The sequence below is a fragment of the Trachinotus anak genome, unplaced genomic scaffold, assembly GCF_046630095.1.
Source record: "Trachinotus anak isolate AG129_WGS33_773 ecotype Australia unplaced genomic scaffold, CSIRO_AGI_Tana_v1 ptg000011l, whole genome shotgun sequence".
Classification (NCBI taxonomy): domain Eukaryota; kingdom Metazoa; phylum Chordata; class Actinopteri; order Carangiformes; family Carangidae; genus Trachinotus; species Trachinotus anak.
In genome coordinates this window covers 2760051-2773041 of record NW_027273862.1, presented here as the reverse complement: position 1 = coordinate 2773041, position 12991 = coordinate 2760051, and the positions used below count along the sequence as shown (strand labels likewise).

General features: G+C 39.3%; 1 protein-coding gene across 1 annotated transcript in view; it reads left to right on the top strand.

The window, feature by feature from the left end:
- LOC139627414 (neural-cadherin) overlaps window positions 1-12991 on the top strand; it is a 245134-nt gene that overhangs the window by 218062 nt on the left and 14081 nt on the right. The window lies entirely within an intron of this gene.

Sequence of the window (12991 nt, the reverse complement as noted above, 5' to 3'; positions counted from 1 at the left end):
CAAAATGAAATAGAAAAAATCTCTGAGATTACTGAGAGAAAAACCTGAAACCCGAAAAAACATTGTTATGTATTTAAAAGGTACCACATGACAGCTGGGAACCCAGTTCTACACATTGCATACTAAGTATGTGTGTTCATGGAAAAACTATTTTAAATAATTTACTGCTTCACTATGCACAGTATTTACAAAGATGGACGAATGGCCAAGTTATTTCTGTTTAAGAACTCATCACCACAAAAGAGTAAGAGTACGGCACAGAAAAATGTAAAGCTCTCTCACTCACTCACACATACACACACACACACACACACACACACACACACACACACACAGACACACAAACACATATATATACACACACACAGTATGAGGATAGTGCACCAGAATAGATGCTTCTTTGATAATTAGTGCGTTATTTGATCCCTAGAGGCTTGTTGTACTTATTAGTGTGTATAGTTAGACCCCAGGGACAGTGTTAGCACACTCAGGCTTCCTCAGGCTACCATCACACACCAGTTTGAATTAGATGTAATAATTACTGTTTGCGGCTCCTATTAGCTAAGGCTTCTCAGCTTTATCTAAATCTTCCACTTCACCTGTAACAGTTTTTTGTGCACATTTGTGGTGTGTAAACAACGAGTTGAGGTGTAACATGAGCTTCATTTGTTGCTTTTATGCATTTGAAGAGTGTATTTTAATTGTCAGAACCATTCGTACTGTCCACAGAACATTTTCTCACGGACATGTACACTGGACAATCAGCTGTGATCAGTTTTCTATGAACTCTGACAAGTGAAAACATATTTTTAGAATTTTGTCATTTCATCTCTCGTTTACAAAAGTATTCAGACCCTTAATTCAGTGCCTTGTAGAAGGCTGTGTGGCAGCAGTTACAACTTTGAGTCTGTCGAAGCTTTGCACACCTGGATTTGAGCAGTTTATCCAATTCTTCCTGGCAGATCCTCTCAAGCTTCATCTGATTGGATGGAAAGCATCTATTAACTGCCATCATCACGTCTCTCCACAGATTCTCTGCAGTGTTTAAGTCTGGGCTTTGGCTGGGACACTTGAGTACAGTCCTGAACCACTCCAGTGTTTTCTTGCATTCATCATTCCATCAGTGCCGACCAATGCCCTTGTCCCTGCAGCTGAGAACCCCCCCACCCCATCCCCTGTGGTGGCGCCACCACCATGGTTCAGAATTGCGATAGTATTGGACATGTGATAAGTGGTGTTCACCATATATAGTAATTGGAGTTATGCGTAAAGGGTTTTTATCTCAACAGACCAGAGAATGGTTTTCCTCATGCTAGCAGAGTCCTTTAAAAACTGTTTGACAAACTCCTGTCATATGCCTTTTACTCAAGAGTGGCTTTTGCCTGGCCACACCACAACATAGTGCTGAGATAGTCGTCCTTCTGGTAGGTTCTCCCATCTTTGCAGAGGACTTCTGAAGCTCTGTTAGAGTGACTGTTCAGTTTTTGGGCACCTCTCTGACAAAGAGCTATCTTGCCTGGCTCAGTTTGTCTGGACAGAGACTCTAGGAAGAGTCCTGGTGGTTCCAAACTTCTTCCATTTCACATATCACATCATATTATTGAGGGCACTGTGCTCCTGGGAAGACTCAGTGCTTTAGAAATGGTTTCATTGGTTTCTTGGCCTTGTGCTGTATTTAATTGCAACAATCTACGGAGAGCTCCTTGAACTTCATGGCTTTTGTCTTGACATGCAGTGTGTATTGTCAGACCTTATATACACATTGTATGCCTTTCTAAACTGTGTCCAGTCAATTCCGTTTGCCACAGGTGGACTCCAGTTAAGTTCTAGACACATTTCAGGGATATTTAAAACAAAGAGTAGGCACCTGATCACAATTTGTGTGACAGCAAAGGGTCTGAATATTTCTTTAAGAAATTTAAGTTTTTGATTTTTAATAAATGTGCAAAAATATAAAAGAAAAACAACATGTTGTTACTTATTACTGTTATTATATGTTACCGAGTGTAGATTGATGGGGGAAAAACATATGCAAAGAGGGAAAGAGTCTGAATATTTTCTGAGGCCACTTTAAAGATAGCTTTATCAGTGCTGGTTATTTTGTGAAAGACTATAAAAGCTTTCTTAAATCAAACTATTGACCTTCATTTGTATGTCCCTTTAATAATGAATCATTTTAGATAGCTTAAAGCCAGTAATGGATTGACCATATTAAGCACTATGGTCAAACTTCCTACACTGAAAGGTCAGGAAGTCTCAGGAGAAATCATAGGTCAAGACTGTAGCTGCTCACTTCTGTGGCAGTACTGTACTCCACCTCCTCTGGCCTGTGGGTGGATGAACTACAACACACTGGTGTCTGGTTGTCTGTTAAAATCTACATTTTCTGTCTGCCTGCCTGTCTGTTTTTGCTTGTTGAATATTCATCTGCCTGTACCTTTAGCTGTGCTCTTATTCCTAAAGGATCCTCTGCTGAGAAAGCGCCTCGGGCGCAGCCGTATACAGAGAATGGGTTGTCAGTACAATGACTTGTTCCCCTTGTTTAATTGAGGACAATACAACTGAACAGTAAGGAACAGTATGAGACATAGCACTGTACAAGAGAAGAAAACAGATCAGAGGTGTATAAATAAAACAGAACACAGCACAATACCAGAAGAAAACAAGTGAGAGCTGAAAAGATTACAAAGTGAAGCTAGCGCACAAAACAGCAAGAGAAGGGAAAGCAGGACATACGTACTGAGAAGGAGAGTGTCAATGTCACACTTTTGCTGGCCATGGGTGCATGTCTCATTAGTGATTCAGAGAGCACCTCCTCCCCACCCTGAGATCAGACAGACAGAGTTCAAATGATCATTTCTCCTTCTCTGCTCCTCATTTTATTCCTCAATATCTCTGTTCAAACTTGTCGTTGGGCTCATACTAAATGCACCATCCGGCCTGGATCCTGCTGAGGCTCAGTTCTGTTTTAAGTGTTAATTATTTGATTTGTAGGCGAATAAGGTGCTGTTTACCCAAACCTGCAGAAATTGAGATCAATGCTCCAGGGGCTTTGGTAGTAATTTCAATTGGCAGAGCATTCCTCGCTCGATCGGTCAAGCGTTCCTCACTCTGAAATTTAAGTAGCAGCAAAGAGAGACTTTTTTTTGTAAGGCCTTCATCCAACATTGCCTGTATGGACTCAAATGTTTGAATAGCAAGAACAAAAGGAGGGCATCAGTTCTCTGATGCTAATGTGGAGGAAAAATGGGCTGCCCTTTGCAGAATGTTATGATCAGTGAAGATAAAAGAATTCATCTTAGATCATTCACTCTGATCCAAAGTCTAGTATGGTCAACTAGGGGGTGGGTGATCTGGCCAAAAGATCATGTGATCATAATTTGCAACCTGTTTCCGCTCTGATTTTATTGTGAAAGTCCTGACCGGAAATTGTGATCTGTATCTTTCATAGTTCATATGGAGTATTTGTTTGGATTTTAATTGGTAAGTTAAGTAGCTGCCTTGGCTCATCCTTCCTCCTGTTTCTCCGTCTGCAGGCAGGTCTCTCATCCCTCAGAGGGACTGCAACTCCACTGTTTTGGACTGCAGCTAATGATGGTGGTTCTTGTTCTGCTCAGGCAGAACAGCGGTACATGTGTTGCTACACCTAACTCACAGAACAAGGACTGTCATCAACATGTTGTTGACTGCACATACTGGGCTAACAAAGGGCTGGTTAGCACAGAAGCCAATATATGCTATAATCACATTTTTTTATCCCATCATCTCGAGATAACAAAGTTTGTTATCTAGAGAGAACGAGATATTATCATTTTTTGTTCTCTTGAGATATCAGGAAAGTCAGCCATAATATCAAAATAACAAAAATCCATTATGTCGAGATAAAAGGATAATATCACTAGAAAACAAAAAATCATTTTCTCTTTTTATCTCGGGATAACAAATAATCACTTTTTTCTGATAATATCTCGTTAGCTCAGGATGACAAAAATTAGTTTTCTCCTGATAACATGTTGAAATCATGAGATTACGAGCTTTTTTATCTTAAGGTGGTCTTTGGCCTTTCACAGCTTCCATAGGTTAGCAGTGATTGATCTTTTAAAATTAATATCGCATAAATATAGCACCTTAAAGATTTGATCTCTAAGATTCATATGAAAAGTAGATTATATGCCAAAGAAAGATCATCCACGATATAAGATCGCCACATCGCCCACCCCTGTGGTCAACTTTAAAAAGTGAGGATCTAGAGAAGACTTTTATGCAGCAAAGTTTGCAGCAAACTGAGCCATGTGACTCACATGAGTCTAAATTCTTCATTAATGGTTTCCAGGGGATTAATCTCAACTTCTTGTGCCATCACCACAGGAAAAGACAGACAGACAAAAGACAGGTAGACAGACAACATTTTTTTTAAACACAAATGACATTTACATCAGCCACAGTTGTACTAGTTGTTCAGTGCTAATTATCAAATGCCAGCATGGTAGCATGGTCAGCCAAGATGATGAACATGGTAAACATTACATGCTAAATGTCAGCATGTTAACACTGTCATTGTGACCATGTGAGCCAAAGTAAAGCCTCACAGGCCTGCTAGCATGATGACTGTAGGCTCTTTGTCATGTAAGTTCATGTAAAGGAGTGCAATGATTCAATAAGTAAGTAAAGATGAGTGAACACTGATGTTACCCCTTAGCTAACAAGTGTCTCTGCTCTCAGTCATTTCTATAACTGTAACTAACTAGTATGTTTTTAGTGATTTTAATTGGAAACCTATTATAGAAGATCATATTAGATGCAATGACTTAGCCATGCCTTATTAATGTGGTTGAGGTGATGCACCTAGTCTTGTCCAAATAGAAGGCTTGGAGTTGCTCTGTTACGTGTACACTGATTGGTCTGGGAGACTGGCAGAGCTGACCCAGTGACAGTCCTGATGGTGCCCCTCTGGGGTTGTGAGCTCAGAGGTTCGAAGTTGAGAAATGTCAGCACAGCTAGACACCATGTCAAAGTCCAATCAGCTATCTCTTATTTTATCCAATATAAATAATTAATAACATAGCCCTCTGAATTCATCATGTAGCTCAAATATTGCTTTGGCACCCAACAATTTGAATTTATTTATTCTGTTTGCTTATTTTGGCGTCTACATGTTTGTAGCTGTGTGTAAATACCATCCTCTCTTCACTTCTACCTCCTCACCTTCTTCTTGTGTTTTCAGTTCTCTGTCTCAACACTGTAGTTCTGCATTCTTAACCAAATAGATTACTGTTTGACAGTGAAGTACTCGTCTGTACTTCTGGAGCCATCATTTTTTCATCTGTCACTCTTTGCAGAAAGCATAATACAGGATTGATGCATCTATTTTATAGCAACATATGTTCTATATGTTGCTATAAAATCTCCTGCTGAGATAAACAAAACAACATGTTTCAAGAGGAACATATATTTTTATTAAAATGATAGATGGAGATCGTGGAATAGTATTTTGAAAATTGGAAGGTAAATTGAAACATGTCATCACTCCCCACTGGCTCTCTGTTCGAGTAACTAATGGTTGCCTAGAGTAGAGCCATAACACAGCACTAACCTACCTGAGTCCCCTTATTCAAGTGTATGAGGCTTCTTGTTCTCTACAGTCTGCAACCAAACACTGACTATACACTTGTAAGGCAGTAAATCTCAGTCCAAACTCTTCTCCTGTAAAGTCCCTCAGTGGTGGTTATCCAAAATTGATACTGAAAACCTCTTTTAGAGGATATCCTCACCCAATGTCCTCTCTCTCTCTAGCTGTTAATGAAAGGAGTGTCATTTCCTAGGTGCATATATGTTATTTCATGCACCTGAAAGCCTTGTGGCTTGTGGTTTTAGGGAGAACTGGAACTGAGAATTGTGGCACTTCTTCTTCTCCTTGGTCTACTTGGATTGTATCTCAGTTGAACATCACTCTGTGCCTCCCAAATGAATAAATGCAAATGTGAAAACTTTACATGGAAGCTCTGTCTTTTACTGTCCATGTTTGAATTTTTTTAATGTCCATTACTGTTTTTACTGTTCACCTAGCAGAGAGGGTTTATGTAACTTTTACCAGAAACAACTCAACACTTATTACATGTCTTTGTCTTTTATCAGACATTTTGTCAGATAAAATCAGGATTTGACCATAAGTGATCCAGTTGTATATACTAGGTTTTGACCTAGTCATGTTCTATTCATACTTCGTTGGGTGTCTATAGGCACAGATGTATCCAACATATAGATTGTCATGGCAACACTTCTGCAGAAAGTATAATTTATTCTAGTTTTGTTTTGAAAGGACCATACTTGTAGTTTTGCAAGCTTTAACCTATGACATTCTATATTCTTGGCGTCATTGCTGGCCTCCTTCCAAAACATTCCAACCATCTGAGGCTGATTTCCTAATTTCTAGGTTCCCTTTTTGCTCATTCATTTCAGTATAAGACAACTTGAAACTTGTTTGAGATGTATGCAGGCACATACAGTATAGTTTGGTCAGAATTTCTTTTTGTCACAGACTAATGTGACACTAATCGGTGCATATGAGAGACGCTCCTGCATCTGTCTGCTGCAAATCATTGGGATACAAAACCACGGAGACTAAACATGTACAAACATGGAAAGAGAGAAAATAAATAGCACAATGAGAAATGTAATGTGAATCATCATTTCTTGCAGACGTCATAGATGTTGGGGCAGCAAACATGCCATTAAGGCTCTGGTACATTCAGCAATGAATCACCATAGCAATCTTGGTCCAAATGGATGTTGGAAAATCCTTGAAAGAGGCAACAGAGTGGTCCCCATCCTCTTTCATTAGTAAAGGCCTTGACTAGATTAAAGTCTACGTTTGCATGAGGGTAGCTGATTGGAGGTAAAGTGAACTAGATTTTCAATTACTGATATTAAAACAGTAGAAAAAGCATCTGGATGGTGTCATATGTAAAATGGTCAGCTGTAAAAGTACTTGTGGTTAATCCCCAGTGTGCTGGTTGTATGAGGAGCTAAGCAGTCATACAGACTTAAAGTGCAGAGATTAAAGAAGGATATCAGGGATATCAGGGACACAGATGTTGGTCAATGAGGCACATACTGAATATATCCGAACAATCTCCCCTGCCAGATGAGCTAAGCAGTCAGTTCAGTGATTGCCACATTGATTTTATCACACCAAAGTGCTTCAAGGTGAAAATTTTTCCGAGGTTATCTTTGTGTAGTGTTGAAAGTTTGGAGGAAGAGTAAACAAACACAGTGGCAGTTAGTATAACACATGAGAGAGACTCAGGATTCAAAAATATCAAGATGACTTCGACATCACTTTTTCTTCCCTCCCATCTGTGACTTGGGTTGGTTCTGATAGCAGGTTCCATTTTGGGTTTGGATTTTCTAAGAATCTAAATTTCCTCATTTCTTATTGCGTATAATCTTTTATCTCTCTTCTCCTGGAGAGCATTGTGTACAAGTATTCAGGTAGCAGGTTTCTCACTTTTAGTTTGTCCTAAACAGCAGTTTTGTCTGTAGAAATGCGTCAAACTGTAGCAGATTATTCTGCCGAACATTGTAGGAGTAGTTCTACTCATTATTGTAACATTTATTCAGTCAGTAACCCTGACCCCAGCCCAAAAGACAAAGTGAAACTTGGCTATCGAGTTAGTGTGCTCTAACATTCAAGCTGGTGTTTCCAGTGTGTTCATGATCAAAGATGGTTGGTTAAGAAACAAACACCACACTTCTCACTCTGAAGGCCACATTTAGCTGAATTTTCTTCTGTTCTTTTTTTCTTACACAAATGTTTTTGTTTTTTTCTACTGCTTTTTGCTATGTTATGTGTTAATATTTTGAGGAGAAATCATTATTATTACACTGGGGAACACAATTTTTGTTGAGTTAGGTCTGACAGCTGTTTTTAACTAATTTTTGGGTGCGGAATCCAAAACTGATCTCAGTTTTTCTCTATCACGTCAAGTTTTTGAACTATAGGATCCCCGTTTTCTTAAAACATATGAAAAATACTGTACTAAGATGGAATAGTTTTGAAAACTAAAAAAACAGCATAAAACGAAATAGAACTTACAACGGTATGCCCATGGTTACAAGGTTAAGAGAAAAGCCAGCACAAATCCTCTTAATTGCTACTATGCTAGCTTTCTGTTTGCAGATATTGATAGTACTGACCAATGTTCCCTCTAAGCTGCGCGCTTGCGCAATCGCGCACTGCTCACACCTTCTCAGCGCACAAGAAAATCTATACAGCGCATAAAATAAAATTCAACATAAACTGTAAATTAATTAGAGCAATAACATTTTTTTCTGTAACTTTTTGCAGTGTAACACAGTGAGTGACAGATGTCCAGCCAATGATACGATACGGTTCACTTACACTACGCAGCCAATCACAGCATTGACATTGCTTGCGTAGGTGCCCTTCCCATACGCGCCGCGGCGCCGTGCAAGTTAGCTACCTAACAACAGTGCATTTCATTTTAAGTGGGCCAAATCACTTATATTAAAAGTAAACGAATGGGAATTGCTGCTGTGATTTGATTCTTTTAATAAGCCATGTAACTTGCTATGATCCCAGGTGTTGATCAGGTGTGATACTGGTGTGTGGCCACAGCGTGCACATCTGATGTTGCTCACAATGGTCCTCAGTGTGCTCAGGGAGCTTGTGTGTGCCCAGACACATGAAAAATTAGAGGGAACATTGGTACTGACCTATTGGGAGCTGCACACTCCTCTCACCGCACTGTCTCAATTGTGACTGCACAAACAAGTTGCCACGTAGCTGTTGATGAGTCCAATCGTAATCAGCTGGCAAGTCTTACTACAGCTAATCAGTGGAATTTTGCTTATCTGGAGGGTAAGCTGTGGAGAAAAAACTTGACGTGCTAGAAGAAAACTGACTGCAATTTTGGAATCAGCATGCCAATTTTAGTTTTAATCAGCATAAAAATCTAACTCAACAGAAATTTTTTTTTCAAATTGTTCCCCAGTGTTATTATTGGTTATTATTATTATTATTACTTGTGTTTGGAATACACATCAATACTTTACACATTTGGACACCTTTGTGTATGTGTGTTAACTACATGTATGAAAAACCAGAAGTCCAAGTGTTCTTCATTTGTACAATCAGTGTGTAGTAGTCGCTTTGTGCACTTTTTCAAATGGTTTGTGTACTGAATAGATGCAAAAACACAATCATTTCAAAGAGTTTGAGGAATTTTGCAAGAATTGTTTTTGCTTTGCAAGAGATGCATAATGTTTTGCTGATTTTTTTGGTGTGAGGTTTTATGGTCAGTGTTTAGAGTTTTACGAGAATAGACTGTTTCAAAGGCAATGCTTAGGCAATCAGAAAAAAACACAATTAGATGAGCAGTTAGATGTTTCTTATTGCGTTACTGCTATCTGGGCAAAATCTGTACGGTGAATGCACTAATAGAAATGATAAAAATCTTATGTTCAAAGGAGATGTGTTTACTCCTTAAAAAACAGGGAGATGTTATAGTACCACATAGATGTTCTATGTTCCTTAACATTACCAGTCCTACTGCCTGCCAGTGGTGGGTCACATGATTATAATAAATAATAAAGAGCTGTGAGTAGAGCACGGTGAACATTATGGTAAGGACGTGTAATATTTTGGACTTGCATCGTTTGACAGAACATGTTATACTCCAGTAAGTGTTAAGGGACATACAGTACAACGTCTATGCACAATAACAACAGTGGTAGATCAAGTGCAAGCAGACACTTTTATAATAGTTGTTGAGGTTGCAGCAGTTTTTATTCACAATCCTTTTTTTTCATGAAAGATCTGGCTAAAACTGTAGCCTCGAGACAAACACGAAAAAATTCAAACAATCAGCTTACAATGCCCAAAAGCAAAACACAGTCAATTTCACTTAATTGATAAGAGGGAAGTCAATCTTCTGCTCCAAACGGCAGTGGTCTGACAGCACAGCAGCAAGCTTAGGGGCCAAACCCATTTTAATCTTGACTAAACACAGAGGAGACAGCCCCTTATTGAGTCTTCCAGCATATCCTACTTCATTTTCTGCAGAATACTCAAATCTCTCCAGCTGAAAGTACATTAATACCTACTTAAGTCATGTGGAGCTGGATGTACTGCTGAGGAAGACGTGAGCACATTATGATCCGTCCAAGCAATGTAAGTCAAAGACAATTAGTCTGATAGGGATGTCTGCTTACCCACTGCAGAGGGAAGGTGAGGTAGTTCATGAGTGCATTCACAGTCATAACCATCTCAGGCTCTTAGGAAGATGCATGATCTGACGCTGTGCATTATTGCCTCACACAAACACATTTAGTACCATTCAACTTCATATAAACAAATGTTGGAGCTGACATGCATTTGAAAAAACACAAGAAAAAGAGAGATGAGACCAGTGTTGATTTTCAAAACACCAGACATGGATATAAATATTGTAACACTGAACTCTGGAAAAAAGAAATAATTATCTTCAAGCAGCTGATTTGATTTACTATGACAGCCCCTGCCCAGCCTGCTGTGTGTGTATGTACCTATGTTGTCTTTAAGATGCAGGAGGCAGTATTACAGTGGCCAACCCAGTGCTACTGATGGATATGGAAGCCTTTTTGCTTTTGTTTGGCCTTCGGTGTCACACCTTGCAACAACATACATATTGACAAATGCACACATTTACACTATTGATGCTACTGACTAACACACCTCAGATTTAATCTAATTGCTTAAGTTATTTATTTTTGTCATGGCCTGTGGTCATGGTTATAAAAATCAATCTGGGTTATGAATATGTAGGGAATCCATGTCAGTACAGTAGATGAAGAACTTATTTCAACTCAGTCAGTCATAAATCAGTCATGTCATTATTCTATCACAGGCAGACAGTGGCAGTGGCTGATAGCCAGACAGCAGCCGGCTACGCTACACAAGAGCCACAGACTTTCACAACCCACATTATCTTTCTTGCTTAATTGTCCTTCTTATCTAACTTGCTAACACCAACACACCACTTGTCCTGCTCCTTAGCTGAACAAGCTAACATTAAGTCTCCTAACAAACATTCACAAGTAGAAAGTACACTGCTAACACCAGTGGGCTTGTCAGCATTTGTGGGCTGGTTAGCTAATTAGTTAATCAGCTGCAGTACAATAAACAACATATTAATTTAGCGACAGTTGTCACATCTTCGGATGCTGGTGTGGTTCTTACTCTTCAATACTAATGCTAACAACACACCATCTGTCCTTGACTTGTAAGCTACAGTGCAAGTTTGTTTCGTTTGTCACATATTCCCCTGCCAGGGCCCAGCCTGCCAGCTGCTGTCAATCAAACACAGATACTGACACATCAATACTGTGTTGCTGCAGTAAAGGAGGCTGCAGTTCCAGGGCCACTGTCCAAGGACTGCATTTCCTAGTTTTTTACCTCGGGAATTGGTTGAGGTTATGGGAAGGGGTAGGTTAGCATTACTGTAGACCCATGCATGCATAGAACCCGATTTGTTCTATGCTAACCTACCCCTTCACCTGAATACTACTGTCTGTATAATGACTTAGTTGGAGGTGGTGTCACTGATACACCCTTCCAACTTTTTCAGTCTTTTATCAATAAACTATTCACCATACATTTTAGAAACACTTGTTGAACTTGGAACAGAACTAAATATGATTTCACTGGACATCAAACCATCAGGTCTAAAGAAAGTTAGAAAGTTACACAGAGCCATATCACAGCAAGGGGCATCATCTGGCTTAGCCAGAGAAAGACTTGAAGAATAGAGGCCTGATCTATTTTTTAGTGTACACACTAGGTGAGCAAATTTAATTGGATTAATTAGGGTGCCATCCTAGAACTGTATCCAGTTCTCTGACACAGTTTAATCCCTTAAGCTCAACTCAAACATTTGAACAAAGTTATTTCAGTCCAAGTTACATTAAACAATTACACATCACTCCAATAATTAACTTTACATTTAGACATGCAGCTGCAATTGAAGGCAGATTTGCCCCCCCTATTTCACCAATATGTCCATCTTAATTATTTTAATATCAAACTACAGCCTAATTCAGTCCTTCCATAGTAACAAAACTTATTTCTTGAACCTTTCTTGCAGTGAGTTTGGTAATAATTCTTGGATACAAGAATCCTGTTTCAGGGAACATTGGGTACCATTTCCTGTAGAGTTGGATGATTGCACAAACACTCATAATCCTACTGATTTTCATTGATGGAAAAGTTTCCTCGGGGCAAGAATATGCACAAGGTACTTTAAAATGCATTTTGAGCCCAAACCAATATTTCCCGGAGTCTTCATCCTGTGCCCCTTTGTCCCCCATGAGTACATTAATATTCCTGCTTATTGGGACAGCACCGGCACATCATACTGGTTCAGCAGGTGTTGTCTTGGCTTTGAGAGGTTATGCTTTGAAATTGGACAAGCCCCTCTCTGTCCATACTGACACCTTTAAAAAGTTATGTTTTAGTCCAGGTCACTGTGTCCATCTGGCATCTGAGAATCACTCTTACCCTAAACCTACGTGATCAGAAAAATAAAGGAGCAGATATTTTGTATTTCTGTCTTTATCTTAACAAACATATCTGTCATGAAACCATCCATCCAAAATGCTGGTGTCATTGTGGATGGATCCCAATGTTCACGTGGACTAATATCAAAGGCTGTTGTGTATTTTGTTGTTTCTGTTGTTTATTTTCCCTCATGAAAGTCATTTCATCTGAAACACTGGTCAGATCATTATTGCACCATGACAGGGAACATTATCTTGTTAACAAATGTCTATCTCCTCTATCTCTTTGGAGGTTAATCATTGCCCTGAACAGAAGATAAATCTGGGCTCTTTGGTGGCCTACAGTATGATTGGCAGCTGGTACCCATATATTACCAAAGAAAGTCTAAAGACTTACCAAGGATTGTTATGATGGACGTACCTAGTTATGACACCT